General features: G+C 42.1%; 1 protein-coding gene and 1 pseudogene across 2 annotated transcripts in view; both read left to right on the top strand.

Annotated features, from left to right (window-relative positions):
* CCDC18 (coiled-coil domain containing 18) overlaps window positions 1-5,733 on the top strand; it is a 150,181-nt gene extending 144,448 nt beyond the window's left edge. Inside the window, exon 30 of the mRNA XM_084873374.1 lies at window positions 5,716-5,733. The gene's annotated coding sequence lies outside the window, so the exon portion shown is untranslated. The remainder of the gene's footprint in view (window positions 1-5,715) is intronic.
* Window positions 5,734-7,346: 1,613 nt separating this feature from the next.
* Window positions 7,347-8,190, top strand: LOC311616442 (phospholipid phosphatase 2-like; annotated as a pseudogene). Its single transcript has one exon. The product of its transcript is annotated as a phospholipid phosphatase 2-like (transcript).
* The last annotated feature ends 9,244 nt before the right edge of the window (window positions 8,191-17,434 follow it).

The raw sequence follows: 17,434 nt of genomic DNA, 5'->3' as shown, positions 1-17,434 counted from the left end.
AAAGCCATCATATAACAACCTTCAGTGATATGACTGTGACAGAGATAACCAAACAAGGAAATCATCCATAAAGATAAGCAGCTATCTAATACTGGATACTTTTTATGTACCTTTAAAATGGACGGTTACATTTTAATTGTTCATATCTTGTATAGTTAAACCAAATACCTTTTGTACAAGATACCTTGTGTTTCACCTCTTTTCCACTTTTTAGCTTTGTGGGATTCTACAAAATTATGGCTTGTATCTCATTTTTCACCTTTTCAGGCCTATACAACATGTTCTTTGCAAAAAAAAAAAAAAAATAGAAAATGAGTAGTTAGGGTTATTTATCTTTGAGAAGCTATAGTTAGATGATGTTTCAGACTTGTTAATAACAGGAAAATTGCTTTCATGACTTCTGTGAAATACTGATAGTCACCTCAAAATTATTGAGTATATGTTAAGGAAATTACCAAAGAGTATCATATATCATGATCTTAGGGTCTTTATTTTTTGTCAGGTTTATTGTGGCATAATTTATAAGTAAAATGTACCCTTTTGCATACACAGTTATGTGGATTTTTGACACAGGTATACAGTCGTGTAACCACCACAATAAAGATAGAGAACATTTCCATCATCTCAAATTTTCTTCTTGCCTCTTTGTGATCAAGCACCTTCCCACCCCCTGTCTACTACTGATTAGTTTTCTGTGCCTATAGTTTTTTGGTTTTTTTTTAACCAGGATGAATTCATACAATATAGCCCTTTTTTTTATAATGCTTTTGAGATTCATTCTGTTTAATGCATAGTAACTCATCCCTTTTTGTTGCTAAGTAATATTTAATTATGTGATTATAAGCTACATTTTGAGGTATTATATGAAAAAATATGGTTTTAGGGCCACATTTTGGGTTTACTAAGCAAACATTTATTGAGCCTCTACTCTCTGCTGTGGATTCTAAGGTGAATAAGAGGCAGGGTTTTTTTAAGGGAAAATAACAGCAGATGAAAGAACAGGGCATGAGCTTGTTGTTATTGTTTTTAGAAAGGCCCTAATAACGGGAAATTTTGTTAGAATGAAAATTCTTTGAAATATAAGCCCACCTCGTATTTAATTATGGAATTATTTCACAAATATATATTTTCGTTTTCTTTACACATATTTTTTGTGTGTTCAACTTTATTGATTATACTATCCCAAGTAAAATCTTAAGATGGGATAATACAATAATTAAGAGCATAAGCTTTAGACCTAGAATAACATGACTCAATTATTATGACAGTTTGTTGTTTTGGATTAGTGGACATTTGGTCCTGTCCAAAATGTCAGTGGCAACACTTGATCCATAGTTCACATAAATTCCATTTTCTTATTAGATTCGAACCCAGACCCACTAACCTCACCCATGAGCCATTACCAGTTAGGCTGCCAAGGCAAGAAATGTGTTTTGTTTTGTTTTTTAAATCCTCATATGAGGATATGTTTTTATTGATTTTTTAGGAAAGAGAGAAATTGAGAGAGAGAAACATCAATGTGAGAGAGAAACATTGATCAGTTGCCTCCTGTACAAGCCCTGACCGGGGATTGAACCTGCAACCTAGGTATGTGCCCTGACTGGGAATCGAGCCCATGACATTTTGGTGCACAGGATGCCTCTCCAACCAACTGAGCCACCTGGCCAGGGCAAGAAGGGTTATTATTGACAATACAGCCACAACACAATTATTGGACCAAACAAACATGATAATATTTTTTCTGGCTTCATCCTGTAAACCCAAAGTAGAAATAAACATTATGGTCTATTTGAACCCAGAAATGTTTTCTAATTGTGGACATTTTGGACAGGACCACATGTCCTGGAAGACTTGTTTAGTCTTTCTAGTACAGCAGCTCTTATTCTTCTGGGAAGTTCTTCCTCAAACTGTGATTCTCATGGAAGCTGCCATCCATTAGGCACTGCCTCTTTGAGTCCCAAGTCCTCTTGGTTTCCTATCTTGGCTCTCCCTTTTCTTCTTATCACATGCACTTGGGCATCAAACTTCACTGTCTGTTTTGTAACTGACTCATAAATAACAAAGTTACATAAAAATAAATAAATAAATAAATAAATAAATAAATAAGAAGGGAGGAAGGGAAAGGGAGAGATAGAAACATCAATGATGAGAGAGAGTCACTGATTGGCTGCCTCATGCACACCCACCATCCACCATTTGGGATCGAGCCCACAACCCAGACATGTGCCCTGACCCGGAATAAAACCGTGACCTCCTGGTTCATAGGTCAATGCTCAACCACTGAGCTACAATGGCCCCGCACAGAGTTAGTATTTTTAATGTTCAGTATGTGCCAGGAACTTTGCTAAACCTTCTAATGTATTATGTCATTTAATTGTGAGAACCACAATGTAGTCACAATGCAGTGACTGTTATTATTAACATGAGGAAACAGATGGTTAGAAATGTTTGTGAAAGTCACATGGTCAGTATGTGGTGGGTCAGCTGCCTTCCACGCCCCTGCTCATAGCCACGAGACTGACTCTCAGAAGCCAAAACCCCACTTCAAACTCAGGACACATTCAGTAGGGCCTCTGGTCTCCTCCACGGGTGAGAGAAGGGTGTTCAGTGTTTTGTTTTACCCCCACTGTTTTAGTTTTATTGGCATCATGAACTCCGTGAGGCTTGTTAAGTACTGGGTAGTTTTCACTACTATTTTTAGTTCATTCAACATTTACCAGAAGGCCATAGCCTGTTATCATAGCCTTTGAGGGCCTTCAATATGACATTTATCTCTTTCAACGCAGACATGATGCATCCAATCTTAACTGTTTGCAGTTTGGGGGTTTCTTAGATTCCTTTATTGTAGAGGTTTTCTCCAGGCTCTTATTGCATTGTCACTTTTCTTTTGCATTCTAACATTCTGTCAATGAAGCTAGGCTAATTTCTTTCATCTTGTTTAATCTTTTGCATACTTCTCTTTTTGTAGTTTAAATTTACTGGGGCCAGATCTGCCATTACTGTGGTTTAGTTGAGCTACAGAAGAAGGGAAAAATGATCTCCCCTTAAGATAAAACTTAGTACATTTCAAATATAGATTTATTTATCAAGTTCTGGAAGGGTCAGTGTCTAGTTAGTGCCTACTATAGACAGCTGTGTTTCACTGTAATCTTACATGGCAGAAGGGGTAAGTAGTGTTTCTTATAAGGGCATTAATCCCATTCGTGAGAACTCTGCCCTCATGCCCTGATCACCTCCTAAAACCTCCACCTCAGAATACCGTCACCTTGGGAATTAGGATTTCAACACTGAATTCTGGGAGGACATAAACATTTATTCCTGCCGGCTCACTCTGCTTCATTCACATTGGTCTCTGCTATTCCTAGAATGTGAACACACCAAATACACCCATGCCTTTGCACTTGTTTTCTCTGCCTTGAATGCTCTTTCCAAATTATCTATATACTAGAGGCCCGATGCACGAAATTTGTGCAAAAGTAGGCCTTCCTTCCCCCAGCTGCTGGCACCGGCTTCCTTCTGGCCGGGACCCAGGCTTCCCTCCGGGGACCCAGGACCTGGGACCCAGGCTTCCCTCCGGCCCTGGCTTCGTCTGGAAGGATGTCAGGAATGACATCTGGCCTAACTAGCATATTACCCCTCAAATCTTTCCAGACTTTGTTCAATTGTCTTCTGATCAATGATGCTAACCTTAACTACAAAGTTTAAAATTGTACTTGCTCCCCATCTTTGCATTCCCAATCTTCCTAATCATGCTCTATTTTTCCATAGTACTTAGAACTTCTTACATATAGTATACTGTCATTATTTATTATTATTTTTCAATCCCCACCAAAGAATACTTTTCCATTGATTTCTATAGAAAATGGAAGGAAGGGAGGAAGGGGAGAGAGAAAGAGAGATCGCTGTGAGAGAGACACATCGATTGGTTGCCTCCCACATGGACCTCTACTGGGACCAGGGAACCTGCAACACAGGTACGTGCCTTTGATGTGGAATTGAATATGCAACTTTTCAGTCCGTGGGCCAGTGCTCTAACCACTGAGGAAACTGGCCAAAGGCTGTTCTTATTTATCTTCTTTATTATTTATTATCAGGTTATATAGATCATGATTGACTAATTCCTAAAACTTCAGTATATATCTCTTAAAAATAAAGACAGCTTTCTACATAATTCCAAAGAAATTCTACATGTAATAAAATTAATAATAATCCTCTCTTACTTTTCATATCTAATTAGAAGCCAAATATTTCTCCCTTTTTGTATCTTAGTCTTAATCTGTATTAGTCCTGTTTTCATTATCATTTAGACTACTGCAATAATTATTATTATTGTTATTATTATTGGGATTCGTTACATTAATAATGTTACTTTATTGTGTATCAGGGCTGCTTGGGATTCTTTAGTAACTCATTTAATCCTAACTGTTCTGCTTGGCTGCTGGGAAATGCCCAGAGTCCAATTTGTAGTTCACCTTTAAAAAGTAAACATGCCTTAGCTCTGGCCAAGCAGTTCAGTTGGTTAGAGTGTCATCCTGATACTCCAAGGTTGCAGGTTCAATCTTCGGTCAGGGAACTTACTAGAAGCAACCAATGAATGCATAAATCAGTGGAACAACAAATCTCTCTCTCTCTCTCTCTCTCTCTCTCTCTCTCTCTCTCTCTCTCTCTCTTTCTCTCAAGTCAATTTAAAAAGAATGAGCATGCCTTGTGGTATGCATATGATATCCTAACCTAACATCCCTGCTTTCAACATCTCCAGCTTTATTCTGTATTTTCTTCCTCATTTCCCCTGTCAGTCTGTTACATTATGGCCCCTAGCGAACCACATCTCCCAGTAGTCACACACTTGGATAGTCCCTTTCCCTTAAATCTGGACTAAGCCTGTGTCTCGCTTCAACCAATAGCATACAGCAAAAGTGACACTGCTACTTCCAGGCCTCAACTGTAAGGAGACATAGCAGATTCCATTCTGTGCTATTGGGAGCCTTAAACCACCAGGGAAGAAGTCTGGGTACCCTGCTGCTGAGACTTCATGAAAGAAGCCATACCGAGAGGCCGTGGAGAGAGAGAGCAAGAGCGAGAGAATAACCAACCCTGAAACCACGTGGAGAAAGAGAAACCCAGCTCAGCTGTCCCAGCATCCCAGCTGAGCCAGCATAGATTATGTGATCATGAGCAAATTAATAAGTGAACTAATTAGAAAAAGAAGAAATAGCCAAATTTCTTCTGAAACGCCCTAGCCAAGACCTTGGAAAGGGTGACCAGAAGGTAGGGCTCAGCTGAGAATGTCAACCAGAGTACCTACAGGTGGCCTGTTGCAGGGAAGTCTCTGGGTGACTAGTCTTCTTACCTGATAGTTCAGGCTTTCAAAGAGAGTATTCCAGCTATTCTGGAAAGAAACTGCAAGACTTCTTATGGCATAGTCTCTTAGGTCCCAGAATTTTACCTCTGATGAATTCTATTGGTTAAACAAGTCACTGCCCTAGTGTTGCAGCCCATATAGAAGGGAAGGGAATATGTATGCCACTCTTAGTGAGAGGAGTGTCAAAGCATTTACAGCCATTCTTAAGCTGCTACAAAAGGAGTGAGTTGAATAAAATCAGAGAACATAGGAAAGACTTGCTTTGGACATAAGAGACACTACCTCCACTGAACTAAATATTAGAGCATCCAGAACTCTGTCCTCAGCTCTCTCTATATGTACTGTCTCCCTAGGTGATCTCATCTAGTCCTGCTGCTCATAGACCTTCATACACCAACTGCTTTCACATTCTCACATAAGCTTCATACTTGTGTGTCCAACATATCTACTGGGATGTCTAGTAAACATCAGAAATTTAACATGGCCAAATAAAGCTCTGACTTCTATACTACCCTAAATCTGCATCCCCCAGCCTTCCTGATGTTAGTAAATAATGCAAATATACTCCAAGTTGCTCAGGACACATACCTAAGAGCTCTACTTGGTTCTTCTCTTTTCCTCATACAGAGTATTTAGTCTATCAGTACATACCAACTTCAAATTCATATTGGCTCCACCTTCTAACATATATTCAGAACCCAACCACTTCTCTCCATCTCCACTTTTTCTCATCTAAGTCAATGCCCGCATCTCCCCTCACCTCTCACTGATCTCCCTTCTGTACCTTGACCCTTGCCCTTCCTCCATTCACCTACCAGCCAGAGTAATCTCTATAAAGTGTAAATCAAATAATATAAATTCCCTGCTTAAAACCATCTAAAGACTTCCCATTGCAATCAGAACAGCCTACACACTTCTTGTTGGGGTATGTGAAGCCCACCAAATCTTGCTCCCTCGGCCTCTGCTCTTATCTCCCTCCATTCTTCCCTTGTTCCCTGAGCTCCAACTCCTTTGATCTTCTCTCAGTCCTCTGTGCGCACTAAGCTGGTCCCTCTCTCGGGCCGTTACACCTACTGCTCATTCTGCTTGGAGAGCTCCACCGAATCTTCATGTGGTTCCTCCTTTTCATCATTTAGAATCTAAATTTTAGATGGTAAAATAGGACCCAAATGTCACTTTTTCAGAGAGGCCTCTCATGAGTACTGCAACTAAATTCGTACCACATTTTCCCAGTCACCTTCATCTCAATATCCTATTATAGCTTCTTCATAACATGTATCAGCACCCAAAGTGTTTATTCATTTCTTTTTCATATGTTTCTTGCCTGTCTTCCATCACTAGAACCTAAACTTCTTGGGTACACTATTACTGTCTGTCTTATTCACAGCTGGTTTTCTAGTACTTAGCATATGGTAGGCCACAAAATACACAATAAATGTTCATTTAAATTGGCTTGTTCCTTATTCTATAAGTAGGTTGAGAGAAGGTAGGGAGAGGAAGGAAAGCCCTCTTCTACAAGGTATGGGACGTAAAGTGTTCGGCTGATAGAAATAGGTAAGGCAGGGATTTTGGAAGGGTAATGAATCAATTCCAGAGTCTCTTCAAAAATATATGTATTTTAAACACAACAACAAACACCACCCAGACTGCGTGGATCAGTGAACCAGGAGGTCACGGTTCAATTCCTGGTCAAAGCACATGCCCACAACCCTGACTGGGAATTAATACCCAGTGTGGGGTGTGCAGGAGGCAGCCAATCAATAATTCTCTCTCATCATTGATGCCTCTCTCTCTCTCTCTCTCTCTCTCTCTCTCTCTCTCTCTCTCTCTCCTTTCCTTTCTGAAATCAATACAAATATATATATTTTTAAAAAACAAACAAATCTTGCCCCTCCCCTGCAGGGCCAGGCTCTGCGGCCATGTGATCCTGTGGCCGGCCCAGGACGGGACAGGACGCGCTGGGCACCGGTCTCGCTGGGGCTGGCATTGCGGGTCGTGGGTGCTGCCCGGGGAGGGGATGGCATGGAGCGGAGCCTCTCTGCCTTTCACCATCCTGACGCTCGTGAATGCCCGTACAAGTGAGGGTTCTACTGTGGTGATGACTCCATCTGGTACCCATACCGTCCAGACACCATCACTCATGGGCTCATGGCCGGGGTCACCATCACTACCACCGTCATCCTTGTCTCCGCGGAGAAGCCTACCTGGTACACGGACCGGCTCTATTCCCGCTCCAACTTCAACAATTACCTGGCCGCTGTCTACAAGGTGCTGTCTACATTCCTGTTCGGGGCTGCAGTGAGCCAGTCCCTAACAGACCTGGCCAAGTACATGATTGGCCGGCTGAGGCCCAACTTCCTGGCAGTGTGTGAACCAGATTGGAGCCGGGTCAATTGCTCCGTCTATGTCCAGGTGGAGAAGGTGTGCAGGGGGAGTCCTGCCAACGTCACCAAGTCCAGATTGTCTTTCTACTCTGGACACTCCTCCTTTGGGATGTTCTGCATGATGTTCTTGGTGCTCTATGTGCAGGTGTGGCTCTGCTGGAAGTGGGCACGGTGCAGTTCTTCCTGGTGGCCTTTGCCCTCTATGTGGGCTACACCCGTGTGTCAGACCACAAACACCACTGGAGTGACGTCCTCGTGGGCCTCCTGCAGGGGGCACTGGTGGCTGGCCTCACTGTTCACTACATCTCCAACTTCTTCAAAACCCGGCCCCCACAGCACTGCCTGGAAGAAGGGGAGCTGGAACAGAAGCCTAGCTTGTCACTGACGCTGACCCTGGGTGAGGCTGACCGCAACCACTATGGGTACCCAGTCTCCAACTCCTGAAGCAGGAAGCTGCCGGTGGGTCAGGCTGTGGGTCGGGATGTTGGTGGTGCTGGGAGGGCCCTCACCTGGGATGGCAATGAAGTGCTCCAGGCTGGTTCCCAGAGGGGTTTCTATTGAACCCACCTCCTGTGCCCTGAACAAGGGGGTTTGGATGGGAACCCTCCAATATGAATAGGGCTCCCTCAGCCCCCCTTCTTTTGTTGGCTTAGGGAGGGGACCAAGAGATCTAGATAAATGCCATTTTTATAAAATGTAATGTATATGTGGACTTTTAGTAAATGAGGGCATCAGCACCTCTGTTCCTATGGCCATTCTGAGGACTGTTTCTATGGGGGGAGCCCCCTCCCTCGTCATCAGCTCTGCTAAGCTCAGTGTTGTGAAGTCAACAAGCCAAATGAAAGTCACAGCCAAGTCTTTAATCACTCATTTGTTCAGAGGGTCCTGGTTCCTGTTAGTACAGAATGGTATGAAAAACTTAACCTCGTGTGGGAGCTAAATGTGTTCAGTGACCATGCAAGGAAATGTATGCCTGCATTCCCTCCTGTGTATACACACCTAACTACAAAGAAAAAAACAACAACAAACATTAATCTATTTAATATTTCTTAAAAATAATTTTAGGATCAAAGACTTTGATTTTTTTTTTTACCCTTTTAGATAGTATTGGCGTTCAAAAACACCAATCTCACAGTATTTATACTTCTGGCTTAGGATTTATTTCCCTTAACCCCTTGTTTTTGTTTCCTTTCCTCTCTTTAAAGAATCTGCTATATCTGGCCTGACAACCCAGGACCAGACTGTGTAGGGAAGCACAAATGTCAGTGCCTTCTGTTGTCCAGGCCTTTCATTACAGCCTTAAGTAAGCCCTTCCACATGCCCAGGTCCACACTTCTCTGTTCCCATCATAAAGTCTTGGTGTTTTGCAAGAATTTGATTCATGTCTTGATATCCATGCTTCTATTTCTCTTTCCCATTGGCAAAGTCTACATCTTTTACATATGTATTTCTTGTTGTATTTAAGGTATATCTTAGCTGCAAAAATTATTTTCTTATTCAACTTTTTAATGTTTTCTTAAAGTGATTTTGTAACACTTTTTCATTAATTCATTTTTATTGGCTCACATATACTGCTCCTCCAGAATGTTCCTGTGAACTAAATGTGAATTTGTGAAGGTGATGAAAGAATAATTAAACAAAGAACTGCCTCTGACAGATGAAAGCACTGTTAATTATCTTTCCGTAGAGAAATGCACATACATGCACAGCAGCACAGATTTTGGAAGCTAGATGAGCCTGCTGGACATGCCAAACTAGTTCCTGTCTATTCCAAAAATGGAAAGCAATGTGTGTGATTCATTTCAGAGACATTTTAGAAAGCCAGATGAGTTTCAATGTTATATAGCATGTCAGTCACTTCAGAGGGCTTCTGACTTGCCTTTTTGGAAAAATCTATATGCTTTTTACAAGTAGCTAAAGAACCAGGGTGGACATCAACATGCAGTAGGGACTGGTGAGCAGCCGCGCAAGGGCTTGCAAGACCAAGAGCTCAAAGAAAGTAAACATTGCTGAAACCTCTTTTAGCCTGCACCTGATCTGAAATCTTTTTCTTTTCTTTTCTTTTTTAATTCTCACTGGAGAATATATTTTCCATTGATTTTAGAGAGAATGAAAGGGGAGGCAGGGGGAAACATCGATGTGAGGGAGGCCACATCAATAAGTGCTTCCTCCACCTACCCCAACCTGGATGGGTAACCTGCAATTTAGGTACATGTCCTTGACTGGAATCGAACCCACGATCCTTTGGTGCTCTAATCACTTAGCACTCTGGGCCAGGGCTGATCTGAAATCTTGATTAGGGAGCTTCTTTTTCTTTTTCTTTTTTAAAATATATTTCTGTTGATTTTAGATAAGAAGGGAGAGGGAGAGATAGAAACATCAATGATGACAGGCACATTTCACTCTGGGGATTGAGCCCACAACCCACGCATGTTCCCTGACGGAATTGAACCATGAATTCCTGGTTCATGGGTCGACGCTCAACCACTGAGACACACCAGCCAGGCAGGGAGCTTCTTTTTAGAGTTGCCACATTTGGTCAACCACATGTGAGAGGAAAGAACACAGTATCTCTCGGAGTGTGTAACTGTTCTCTCATGTTGAGCAGCATTTGGGAGGTTGGAAGTTTCCCTGATCTATTTTCTTTCCTAAGCAGATCTGGATATAAACTATTTGTAGACTAAATATTTATTTAATTGATTCTTGTAAATCTGCAAAGAAGATTCCACAGCTTGATTAAAGCTGCAATGATTTCTCACTCCATCCCACCAAATGTAACCTTCATTTTCCCAGGCTGTGCTTGGGGGCGTTGAGTATGTGGGTGACAAGAGCAGTGGGACTAGGCTCTAAGTTCCCATTCTGATTTCCTTCCGACATTTCTCTAATTCTTGGGCCTGGGAACTCTTCATGCTGCTCCAGGATCAGCCTTCGGCCAGGGCTCCAGGCCGGACTGCTCAGTCTTCCCTAGTCCTGTTGGGGCTCCGCTCACAATTGGTGGAGATTTCCTTCCTCTTCCTGATGGTGATTAAGACAGGTTTTTAGCTGGAAACCAGCCCTCAGGCTAAAGCAATTTAAGCCTCAAAGAGGCAGCCCTTTTTTTTTTTTTTTTTTTTTCCAGCTTCACTGTTCTTCTATTTGTTTTAAATATATATACATTTTTATTGATTTCAGAGAGGAAGGGAGAGGGACAAGGAGATAGAAACATTAATGATGAGAGAGAATCATCGATCACTTGCCTCCTGCAGGTTCCCTACTGGAGATTGAGCCCTCAACATGGGCATGTGCCCTTGACTGGAATCAAACCCAGGACCCTTCAGTCCACAGGCCGATGCTCTATCCACTGAGCCAGACCGACCAGGCTTCACTATTCTTTTTGTTAAGGACTTAAAACAAATTTCTTCAGCGATGAGGCCAGAGAAGCCTTAATCGGTGTCATGGTAATTCCTCACAAACAGAAACATCTCTTGGTTTTCTGCTGCCATCAGATGAATTTCCTGCCCTCTCTAGCAGCCCTATCCATCCACCCTATCCATCCCCCGACAATTGTTAGAAAAAGTCTCTTCTCACTTGATTTAGGAAGTATAATCATTTTTTTCCAAGAAGCTTTAAGGCTTCAAGACCCTCATGCAAATAATATCCTTTTGCTCTGATATCTTAGACTTTCCAAAGCAAACAAATATATCTTTCTTTCCCCACTTTGGCCAAGAGACGACTATACAGCATCTGTAACACTTCCCAAGCTTCATGGAGTTCCCAGGAGCTACAGTATGTGCCTCTGTCTTATTCCTGCACAGCAGTGTGGCCTCGGCCTCTTCTTTCTACAGTCCTTCCACCCTCAACCAGCTCCTACACACACACATACACACACACACATATACACACACACACACACACACACACACACACAGTTTGAGGCCGTTAGATATCAATTATTTAACAAAGATAGAAAAATGTGTGCTTTGGAGGCAAAATAGGCAACACTTCCAAATCAGCATTCAGAACTACTTTCTTATTGCCAATTAATTGCAAACAAAACAGGATTTTAGAGTTTGCCACCACCATAATCCAAGCCCCATCATCTCTTGCTTGGACACCTAAACCAATTTCCCTACTTTTACCCTCCCCACTCTAACATTCTCTACACAATATTCAGTGTTCTTTAAAGTCATATCATGTCAAGGATACATGCCCTATGTTCATAGCAGCAGCTAAAATTTAGAAACAGCCCAAGTGCCCATCAGCAGATGAGTAGATTAGAAAATTGTGGTACACCTACACAATGGAATACAACGCTGCTGTAAAAAAGAAGGAAGTCTTGGGGAGGGGGGGCAATGGTAAAATATATACACAGATAATAATTTAATAATAATTAAAAAAAAAAAAAAGAAGGAAGTCTTACCATTTATAACAGCATGGATAGACCTGGAGAGTTTTATGTTAAGTGAAATAAGCCAGGCAGAGAAAGATAAATATCACATGATTTCACTCATTTGTGGAATATAATGAACAACATATACTGATGAACAAAAAACAGAAACAGAGTCATTGAAGCATCAAATAGATTGCCCAACTATGAGGGCAAGTGGGTGGTAAGGGGGTAAGAGATCAACCAAAGGACTTGTATGCATGCATATGAGCAAAACCAATGGACACAGACAGAAGGGAGGTGAGAGCTTGTACTGGGAGGAGGAGTGTTAAGGGAGAGGTCAATGGGGGGAGGGGGGAGAAATTAGCCTGATGTCATACTTTAAACAATAAAGAATCTATACTAATAATAGAGGAATATGCAAATTGTCCAGGACACCATCACAATAATGACTGGACACCAGGCTGTGTGGAGCAACAAGGCTGGCAGGGGGGGTTAGTGAGGGACGACCAAACGAATGAACAGCAGGCTGCGTGGGGTGACCAGGCTGACAAGGGGGGCAGTTAGGGGCAATCAGGCCGGCAGGCAGAGGTGATTAGGGGTGATCAGGCTGAGGGGGTGGGTAGTGAGGGGCAACCAGGCTGGCCAGGGAAGGCAGTTGGGAGCAACAAGGCCAGCAGGGGGGGCAGTTAGAGGTGATCAGGTAGGCAGGCAGGTGAGCAGTTAGGAGCCAGCCATCCCGGATTGTGAGAGGGATGTCCGACTGCTGGTTTAGGCCCAATCCCTGGGATCAGACCTAAATTGGCAGTTGGACATCCCCCAAGGGGTCCTGGATTGGAGAGGGTGCGGGCTGGGCTGAGAGGATCCCCGTGCATGAATTTTGTGCACTGGGCCTCTAGTTAAAAAATATAATAAAATTATATGTCATTTTCTTGTTTAAATTCTTTTGATGGGCATGGCTGGCATGGCTCAGCTGTTGAATTTTGACCTATGAACTGGGAGGCCATGGTTTGATTCCTGATCAGGGCACATGGCCAGGTTGTGGGCTCAATCCCCATTGTGGAGCATGCAAGAGTCAGCTATCAATGATTCTCTCTCATTATTCATGTTTCTATCTTTCCCTTTCTGAAATAAAAAATGAATGAATTAATTAATTAATTAATTAATTGATGGTGTAATTGGTAGAAATGGAAATCTTAGGGTGCCACAAGGAAAAGAATGTCCTGAGTCACCCACAGGAAGATGGGGTTTCATGGAAAGCTTTATTGATGATGTAAAATTACGGGGGTTCTCCTCAAAAGTCCCATGCGTGTCTGTCTCTCCATGGAAGAAGTCCAATCTTGTCTTCAGTAGGGTGGGAATTAAGGCCACTGCCCAGAGTTTCTGCTCCATGTTAAAGTCCAGTCCAGTTCTGTCCAACATCTGGTTAGTTTAGCTTTTTTTTTTTTTTTTTTTTTTTTTTTTTTAATATATTTTATTGATTTTATACAGAGAGGAAGGAAGAGAGATAGAGAGTTAGAAACATCGATGTGGGAGAGTCATCGATCAGCTGCCTCCTGCACACCCCCTACCGGGGATATGCCTGCAACCAAGGTACATGCCCTTGACCGGAATCGAACCCGGGTCCCTTGAGTCCCCAAGTCGACGCTCTATCCATTGAGCCAAACCGGTTTCGGCTGGTTAGTTTAGCTTTTATTTCCAGCTGCAGTCCATTGCATGTGAGGTCCACATGGCATGGACTATATGACTGCTTAAGGCCATGTGGCTATGAAAGAAAATAAGCGAGTGCACTGTGAATGGGCGTCATGGAACAAGAGAGAGCAGGCATGAACAAGAGGGAACAGGAGCAAGGAACTCCTTGGGGATTTTAACCAAGAGCTTCTTCACACTAACCAATCAACTCTCCAAGATTTTGCACACTTCTGATGGGGTCCACCCACTAGCCAATCTATTGTTCCCCAGGGTATACTGACAGGTAAGCATCTCCCTTATCTCACCCCAACTTCACTGCCCATGCGCCCATCTCCCTCTTTGTTCAATCCCTTCCCCCAGTGATCTGCAGGGAATGGACTGGTGGTTCTATGGAGAGTGTGAAGCTGCTCAGACTACCATGCTTATAATATCTGGCCTCCCCTTTGCTTTTTTCCTGTATTAATGTTAACTAGCTAATTATGATGAAAACAGTGGCTACACATTTGACATAAATCAGAATCCAAACTCCATACTTTGGCTTCCAAGGTCCTAATTGGCCCTCCTCTTCAGACTCATCTCGGGCACCCTTCCCTAGCCCGCTCTGCTGCAGTGATACCAGTCCTCTGTCAGTTGCTAGGAGCTAGCGAGCTATTTCCTGAATTAGGACCTTTGGACTTGTCCTTCCACTGCCTGGAGAGGCTGTTCTCCTGGTTCAGCCCATAGCTGGCTCCTCCTCATTATTCAGGTTTCAGACTAAATGTCACCTTCCCAGGTGGGCCTTTCCTTACCTCCCTACTGCAATAATAATGATCATATCACCACCACTTTTACAGCAATAGTAGTAGTACTATAATAATAACAGATAAAATAGTAAGTCACCCTATTCTCTATTGCTGAACTTTATTTCCTTAATAACTTAGTTTTATTCTTTTTGTTTGTTTGTTTAGCTGTCTCCTCTTGAATGTTAGCTTCTCAACAGTATCAGTGCTGTTTACTACTATTTTGTTCACTGTTGGGTCTCTCTATCCTGGTATAGTGGCTGACAGATATCCAATGCTAATATAAGTACTTATTGAAGGAATAAGGTTTTAGGATTAGAAAGCAATTTAGACCCTTAACCCATCCAGGACTTTATTTTCAGCCCTGTCTAATGCAGAAGTTATTTAAATAGTGGTGTTTGTGCTGCTGGAAAGGAAAAAAAAGAAAAATAGGAAGGAGCCACTCCGTTTTCCTGATTGATTTTACCTTTTGTTCTGACGTCAGCTTTGCTTCTTACCACAAAGACAAATAGTCATAAGTCATTTATTCTTAGCTAAGCAGTTAATCATGTGGCCACTCCTTAGGGGAAGAGAAGGGGGATGTTATAGTTGATTGGATTTTAGATTAATGTTTATCCATTTGTTTATGAAATCCTAAAGATTTTTTCTATTAACATCTCTAGCCTTAATGAAGTACTTTCCAAACCGTGGGCTTTGACTCATTAGTGAGCAATGAAATATATTTATTATTTTACAATCAGCATTTGAAAAACTAAATTAGAAAATGTGAGTGCATTTCACATTGTAAAGATAAGTACTATCTAATAAAACTTTTGTTTTAGTCCTATATGGACTGTGTTTATGTGTGTGTACTATGTTTCAATGTAAAATATATTTCTTACTGTGGAAAATGAACAACAAAAAATTCTGAAAGCCACTGCCTGAGTGCACGTTCAGTGTCTTATAGTACAGAGGCGGCTATCTGATAGTCCTAGGACAGCATCTGGATTTACCTCCTGGAACCTTTTAGGCCAGAGCTCTGTCTGAGGCTGGCAGGAGTAAGTTGAATGAGAATAATAATTCTGCCATACTTCTATTTAAAATATATTTTTTTTATTGATTTCAGAAAGGAAGGGAGAGGGAGGGGAGAGGGAGATAGAAACATTAATGATGAAAGAGAATTGCCCCACACTGGGGATTGAGCCTGCAACCTGGACATGTGGACATGTGCCCTGACTGGGAATCAAACCGTGACCTCCTGGTTCATAGGTTGACAGTCAACCACTGAGCCACACTGCTGGGCTATGCCATACTTTTTTTTTTTTTTAATCTTTATTATTGAAATTACGTATTTTTCCATGTATAGGATGCTATTTTTTCCCCCCTAAAATTGTTAGACTGAAAATCAAGGGCACCTTATATACTGAAGTCAGCCGAGGAGGGAGCCACATGGGTGCGTAGCTGCCCATATCTTGTCAAACAGGCTTCCTCCAATCACGAGCCTTATTGTCACGGACATCAGCTGATGCTGTAATTGGAAGTGTAGTGGACAGTGTGCAGATACAACAGGGACCAGAGCATTCTGAGCCCATAAAGATGTCAAAAAATAAAAAGATAAATACCGGTAAGCAATTGTCTTACTCTGCAAAATTCAAACTGAATGTAATCAGCTAAGCAAAAGAGCTTGAAAATAGAGCTGCAGAGAGACAATTTGGACCTCCTCCTACTGATTGTACTAGTATGATCAGACAGTGGAGAAAACAGAGAGAACAATTCCTTAAGATGCCCCAAAAGAGGCAGGCCCTAAGATGAAAACCAGGAAAATGGGCAAACTTGGAGCAGAGACTTAAGACTTGGATTATGGAGCAGCACCAGAGTGGCTTCTGTGTCAGGCAAGAATGTTTGCAAGCGAAATGAACATTATTGATTTACAGGAAAGGCAAAATGTTGCTTCAGTTTCATGAGGAAAGAAGGGTTGGCCATGAGAACATAAACGAAGTTAGCTCAGAAAATGCCACCAGTTTATGAGAATGATCTCACATACATAAACAGTAACTCAGAAGACAGCAGTGATACAATAGAGTTGAAGAAATTGATATGTCTGGAACTAACAGTGATGAAGAAGAGAGCAGTGATGCAACAGAGGCTGAATAAAGTGATATGCTGCATAATATCATAGAACTGGTATTACCTGAGGCAATTACTAAATAAAAATGTGTTCTGTTTTTGTTTAAAATATTGATTTCTTAATTTTGGGTTGGAAAAGTGGGGGATGTCTTATACATGGGGGCATCTTGTACACAAAAAAATACCGTATTACATATGTCCCCCCGTCCCCCCCATTGACCCCCTTAACCCCCCCCCCCCAGGCCTTCAGCACCCTATTGTCTGCGTCCATGGGTTATGCATATATGCATACAAGATCTTTGGTTGATTACCTCCCACCTACCCACCCACCTTTTCCTGCCTTCTGAGATTCCACACTGTTCCATGCTTCCAAGCCTCTGGATCCACTCTGTTCATCTGGTTATTTTGTTACTTAGATTCTACATATGAGTGCAGTCATGTGATACTTGTCCTTCACTGACTGACTTATTTCACTCAGCATGATACTCTCCAGGTCCCTCCATGCTGTCTCAAAGGGTAAGAGGTCCTTCTTTTTCACTGCTGCACAGTATTCCATGGTGTAAATGTACCACCGCTTTTTTATCCACTCGTCTACTGATGGGCACTTGGGCTGTTTCCAGATCTTAGCAATTGTAAATTGTGTTGCTATGAACATAGGGCTGCATACGTTCTTTCTGATTGGTATTCAGGTTTCTTAGGAAGTGGGATAACTGGGTCAAATGGCAGTTCCATATTTAATTTCTTG

The sequence above is a fragment of the Pipistrellus hanaki genome (genome assembly GCF_964339955.1).
Source record: "Pipistrellus hanaki genome assembly, chromosome: 2".
Taxonomy (NCBI): domain Eukaryota; kingdom Metazoa; phylum Chordata; class Mammalia; order Chiroptera; family Vespertilionidae; genus Pipistrellus; species Pipistrellus hanaki.
The sequence above is the reverse complement of the archived record's forward strand: the minus strand, read 5'-3'. Positions and strand labels throughout refer to the sequence as shown.